We start from the raw sequence: 6,706 nt of genomic DNA on the forward strand, positions 1-6,706 counted from the left end.
TACTTTCATTAAAATATGAACACTTTCCACTCTGCGTCTTGGTCCGATCCCTACACCTCCTCTTCAGACGAAGAGGAGGAAATCTGCCGTAACAGAGTGCTGGTCTTATTATGAGGTGTGAGGTCTTTAATGTTGGTCCAGGTTGGCCAGCCGGCCCCAGTGGCCACCCTCTTGCCCTGTTTCACCCGAACACTTTGATCGCACACACATAACATACACACACACATTCCCCCTTGAAAACTACAGTAACGAACAAACAACAGGTTAATCTTCAGACAGTTTAAAATGCTGCCGATGTTGTTTTCTCTTTACTCTACAGCATGTCCCTCACTTCTTCTATAATTGCACACTTGCCAGATAATTAAAAAAAAAAATACACTTTGGAAAGTTGAAAAGTGTCCCCTGAGAAAGAGGCGTCCTGGGCCAAAGCTTCAGTGTTTCCTGTGCTGTGTGTTGCTGGGGTCTAAAATTCAGCAAGTACTGTACTGTATTAGGAAGTAGAGAGGTGATAAAGTAGCAGTAAGTACTGTCCTGTATTAGGAAGTAGAGAGGTGATACAGTAGCAGTAAGTACTGTNCTGTATTAGGAAGTAGAGAGGTGATACAGTAGCAGTAAGTACTGTCCTGTATTAGGAAGTAGAGAGATGATAACGTAYGAGGATGTACTGTATTAGGAAGTAGAGAGATGATAAAGTAGCAGTAAGTACTGTCCTGTATTAGGAAGTAGAGAGGTGATACAGTAGCAGTAAGTACTGCCCTGTATTAGGAAGTAGAGAGGTGATAAAGTAGGAGGATGTACTGTATTAGGAGAGAGGTGATAAACGTAGGAGGATGTACTGTTAGGAAGTAGAGAGGTGATAAAGTAGGAGGATGTACTGTATTAGGAGTAAGAGAGATAAAGTAGGGGATGTACTGTATTAGGAAGTAGAGAGGTGATAACGTAGGAGGATGTACTGTTATTAGAAGTAGAGAGGTGATAAAGTAGGAGGATGTACTGTATTAGGAAGTAGAGAGATGATAAAGTAGGGGATGTACTGTATTAGGAAGTAGAGAGGTGATAAAGTAGGAGGATGTACTGTATTAGGAGTATAGAGGTGATAAAGTAGGAGGATGTACTGTATTAGGAAGTAGAGAGGTGATAAAGTAGGGGGATGTACTGTATTAGGAAGTAGAGAGGTGAAAGTGGATGATGTACTGTATTAGGAGTAGAGAGGTGATAAAGTAGGAGGATGTATGTATTAGGAAGTAGAGAGGTGATAAAGTAGAAGTAGTACTGTCCTGTATTAGGAAGTAGAGAGGTGATAAAGTAAGTAAGTAATACTGTCCTGTATTAGAAGTAGAGAGGTGATAAAGTAGGAGGATGTACTGTATTAGGAGTAGAAGATGATAAAGTAGGATGTACTGTATTAGGAAGTAGAGAGATGATAAAGTAGGGGATGTTACTGTATTAGGATAAGAGAGGTGATAAAGTAGGAGGATGTACTGTATTAGGAAGTAGAGAGGTGATAAAGTAGAAGTAAGTACTGTCTGTATTAGGAAGTAGAGAGGTGATAAAGTAGGAGGATGTACTGTATTAGGAAGTAGAGAGATGATAAAGTAGGATGTACTGTATTAGGAAGTAGAGGATGATAAAGTAGGGGATGTACTGTATTAGGATGTAGAGAGGTGAAATAAGTAGGAGGATGTACTGTATTAGGAAGTAGAGAGGTGATAAAGTAGAAGTAAGTACTGTCCTGTATTAGGAAGTAGAGGAGTGAAAAGTGGAAGGATGTACTGTATTAGGAGTACAGAGGTGGAAAAAGTAGCAGTAAGTACTGTCCTGTATTAGGAAGTAGAGAGGTTGATAAGTAGGATGATATACTGTATTAGGAAGTGAGAGGGTGATAAAGTAGGAGGATGTACTGTATTAGGAAGTAGAGGGGTTATAAAGTAGCAGTAAGTACTGTCCTGTATTAGGAAGTAGAGAGATGATAAAGTAGGAGGATGTACTGTATTAGGAAGTAGAGAGATGATAAAGTAGGAGGATGTACTGTATTAGGAAGTAGAGAGGTGATAACGTAGGGAGGATGACTGTATTAGGATGTAGGAGGTGATAAAGTAGAAGTAAGTACTGTCCTGTATTAGGAAGTAGAGAGGTGATAAAGTAGGAGGATGTACTGTATTAGGATGTAGAGAGGTGATAAAGTAGAAGTAAGTACTGTCCTGTATTAGGAAGTAGAGAGGTGATAAAGTGGAGATGTACTGTATTAGGAAGTAGAGAGATGATAAAGTGGAAGGATGTACTGTATTAGGAAGTACAGAGGTGGAAAAAGTAGGAGTAAGTACTGTCCTGTATTAGGAAGTAGAGAGGTTTAAAGTAGCAGTAAGTACTGTCCTGTATTAGGAAGTAGAGAGGTGATAAAGTAGGAGGATGTACTGTTTAGGAAGTAGAGAGATGATAAAGTAGGAGGATGTACTGTATTAGGAAGTAGAGAGGTGATAAAGTAGAAGTAAGTACTGTCCTGTATTAGGAAGTAGAGAGGTGATAAAGTGGAAGGATGTACTGTATTAGAAGTACAGAGGTGGAAAAAGTACAGTAAGTACTGTCTGTATTAGGAGTAGAGAGGTGATAAAGTAGGAGGAAGTAGAGGGGTTATAAGTAGGTCGTAAGTACTGTCCTGTATTAGGAAGTAGAGAGATGATAAAGTAGGATGATGTACTGTATTAGGATAGAGAGATGATAAATAGGAGGATGTACTGTATTAGGAAGTAGAGAGGTGATAACGTAGGAGGATGTACTGTATTATGATGTAGAGAGGTGAATAAGTAAGTACTGATCTGTATTAGGAAGTAGAGAGTGATAAGTAGGATGTACTGTATTAGGATGTAGAGAGTGATAAAGATAAAGTACTGTCTGTATTAGGAAGTAGAGAGGTGATAAGTGGAAGTGTACTGTATTAGGAAGTAGAGAGATGATAAAGTGGAAGGATGTACTGTATTAGGAAGTACAGAGGTGGAAAAGTAGCAGTAAGTACTGTCCTGTATTAGGAAGTAGAGAGGTTATAAGTAGCAGTAAGTACTGTCCTGTATTAGGAAGTAGAGAGGTGATAAAGTAGGAGGATGTACTGTATTAGGAAGTAGAGAGATGATAAAGTAGGAGTATTCCATTAGTGGACAAAGACTGTTTAGGGCAGGTTGGGTTTAGATAGCAGAAGTGACTTTTCGTAGCATGTTAGGAGAATACAGCGGTTAAGAGAATTGGGTAAATAGTTAGAAAAGGGTTAGAGGAATTAATAATTAAATTGTCCAGAGATGAAAATATATAGAGAATTTATTTTGGTTATTCTCTTCTATCCTTCTCTCTTCTACCTCCTCCAGTTGTAATTGCCCCTCCTTACCCCTCCCCGCTACCATCCATAGACTAGATCAGCAGTGAAAAAGGAATCCAATGCGCTACTTTAATAAATAAATAGCAACAAGAATATGCAGAGAGTGGAAGAGTATGTTTTACTGTCATATGATATAATTACATATTAAGAGAATCAGAAGAACCTTGAGATGTTATGGTTGGCTAATTTCTCTTTCTGTAGACTGAGTGGTTTTTGGGAATTTTGTAAGAGTAGAGTAATGTAAAATAGATATTTGATAATGTTGTTGTTGATGATATTGATGGTGTTGTTGTTGGTGTGTATATGTATGATAGTGTAATCCGTATCTGGACAACGAGTGGAATGTCTAAGACGCATCAAACAGAATTCGGGCTCCACAACCATTTACGCACTAATTCCAACGCGTAGACATTAGCTTCACCCAAGAAGCATAGGGAACAAGGTATGCACGGTCAGAGAAAGCATGGTTCACCTCTGTCAATGTTGTTTTGAATGACTGTAGTCAAATGTATTGAAATCTGAATGTATTTTTAGTCATATTGTGTCACTTGTTCACTTAGGATGAGGACTTAGCTTAGATGTAAGTAGACTAGCCAACTTAGCCAACTTTTATATTTGTCTTAATCTCTCTAGCTATTTACTCTTAGCTCTTTTATTCCTCCTTTTCATCTAGCTCTCTTATATCTCTGTTCTTCTTCTAGCTTTATATTGTCTTGTTCTTTATCTCTGCTTTCTTCTCTCTAGTCTCTTTATCTCCTGCCTTCTTCTCTCTAGCTCTCTTTATCTCCTGCCTTCTTCTCTCTAGCTCTCTTTATCTCCTGTTTCTATCTCTCTAGCTCTCTTATCTCTGCCTTCTCTCTCTAGCTCTCTTTATCTCCTGCTTCTTCTCTCTAGCTCTCTTTATCTCCTGCCTTCTTCTCTCTAGCTCTCTTTATCTCTTGCCTTCATTCTCTAGCTCTCTTATATCTCTCTGCCTTCTTCTCTCTAGCTCTCTTTAATCTCTGCCTTCATCTCTCTAGCTCTCTTTAATCTCCTGCTTCATCTCTCTAGCTCTCTCTCCTTCCTCTTTGCTCCTTTCTCCCTCCCTCTCACTATCAGTTCCAGAGGGAGGGAGTCTGTTTAAGTCCTCTCAGTAGAGTAGAGTGGGCTGTGGGTGCTTCTGTTACAGAAGTTTGTAGAGTAACTTTGACATGGAAACAAAGGAGTGCACTACGGCCTGGGGCAGCGTTTAAAACTAGAGAGGGTAAGAGGGTGTTTGGGAGCTTTACAGTAAAGATGCAGGGGGGTATAGAGACAGGATTGTGTTGGTAATTGTGTGTGTGTGTGTGTGTGGGTGTGTGTGTGTGTGTGTGTGTGTGTGTGTGTGTGTGTGTGTTGTGGGTGTGTGTGTGTGTGGTGTAATCATTATGTCTGCTGAGCTGAAGTATCTGTCATGTATTTTAATCTCTCATGTGTTTCTTCTGATTCCCTCCCTGCTTCCTTCCCTCTATCCTCTCAGAAGGAACACTTTGTAGAGCCGAGGCTTAGTTCTCTGTCCCAACAGGTGAAGCGGGGTGCACTGGCATAAATCCCCCCCCCCCCCCCCCCATCCTTGATCTCCTCTGATGGAGAGAGTTATGCTGTTACTTGTCCTTTAACGCACTGTAGTCAAACAGTCTAACTGTTCCCTTTATATCACTGACAGGGGACGTTCAGTTCTCTCTTTTCACAGAACACAGCATCCTTGCAGCTAGGGAAAGTTCTTTCTAAAGTAGACTGAGCAATGCTGGGGCTTACGTGTTGAATGTGTTAGTTAATGATGGAGGAATGGTAATGCTACTTGTGATCAGTGATCATGAGGAGCCTCTCAAACCCTTTTTAAGTGTAGATAGGACGTCTGCTACGGCATGGATGAAAGGGGAGAGTTGTCACAGGTGTTGGGGAAACAGGAAGGAACATAGACACACACACATAACAACGACAAACACACACTGTGCCTCAGATCCATCATGGTTATCCTCAATGGCAAGCCAGAGCTAACAACCTTACACACCGAGGCCCTGGCTCTCATGCCTGCTAAACACACACACGCAGAGCACCTGGTTCAGAGAGAGACGCTGAGCTAATCTTGTCAGTTGCTAAGCTACTGTATGGGACTGTATAGAAAGCTAATCGTAGTACCACAACGTACTACAGGTTTTATCTGCGTTAGCTTGCAGGATCAGGTGTATGACTCATGGAAATGGAATAGAAGTAGTGTTGTGTGATGAAACTGTAATAAATCTCAGTTTTGTGATATGTCAAGCACCATAACTGCAAGTGTACGTAAGAATCCCAGCTCAATATATTACCGCTGGCAACAATATTTGAGCATCACTCGCATCTCTGTGTACTGAAATCTCCTAACTGCAATTGACATAGCAACACACACCGCACGCACGCACGCACGCACGCACGCACGCACGCACGCACGCACGCACGCACGCACGCACGCACGCACGCACGCAGCGCACGCACGCACACACACACACACACACACACCACCACACCACACAACACACACACACACACCACCACACACACACATCCCCCCTGCCACTTGAACAGCTTCTAAACAGCTGATTTGTCAAGGGCTCGGTGGGCAAACACGCTAAATGTTCCGAGCGCGCCTGTCAAATCTGTCCTGATGGCCAGCCATCACCCACATGCGGGAGGAAGAATGATGACATCAAAGGCTGGGACTGTCTGTCTGCTCTGTCCCTCTCAGAGTTAACTGTCAGGGTGTCTCTCCTCTGATTCACAGAGAATTGTTATTGCTTTGGAGGTTTTTCCCTCTCTAATATTCTCCGTCCTGCGGCTCTCTCCATCTTTCCCTCTGTGTCCTTTCATATGAACAAATTTCTACTCCACTTTCGATCGTGCATCTTTCCCCTGTTGGACTGCTTGAGAGCGTGTTCGGGGCTTCAACCAATCACAGGACTTCCTCCCCTGTTGGAACTGCTTTGTAGAGGCAGTGTTGGGGGTTCCAAACCAATCACAGAACTGTTCCTGTTTATTAACAACATCTTTACTGATGATAAAAATATATAAGATTGTATATTTAAGGAATCTTTTATGTTGTGTTCACATATAATATGCATGTTAACGCCTATTATGAAACAATGTCCTCATGTCTGTCTATTAGGACTGATGTCCTCTTTTGTGTCACCAATGTCTCATGTCTGTCTCACTAGACTGTGTCCTCTTGTGTACCAGTCCCATGTCTGTCTCACTAGACTGTGTGGTCCTCTGTGTCACCATGCCTCATGTCTGTCCACTAGGACATGTGGTCCTCTGTGTCACCATTCTCATGTCTGTCCT

The 6,706-nt window shown here is 41.7% G+C and overlaps 1 protein-coding gene across 1 annotated transcript in view; it reads left to right on the forward strand.

Moving 5' to 3' along the window:
- LOC111978102 (sorting nexin-29) overlaps window positions 1–6,706 on the forward strand; it is a 186,852-nt gene that overhangs the window by 164,764 nt on the left and 15,382 nt on the right.

Source organism: Salvelinus sp. IW2-2015, linkage group LG18 (assembly GCF_002910315.2).
Source record: "Salvelinus sp. IW2-2015 linkage group LG18, ASM291031v2, whole genome shotgun sequence".
In the NCBI taxonomy this organism is placed as follows: Eukaryota; Metazoa; Chordata; class Actinopteri; order Salmoniformes; family Salmonidae; genus Salvelinus; species Salvelinus sp. IW2-2015.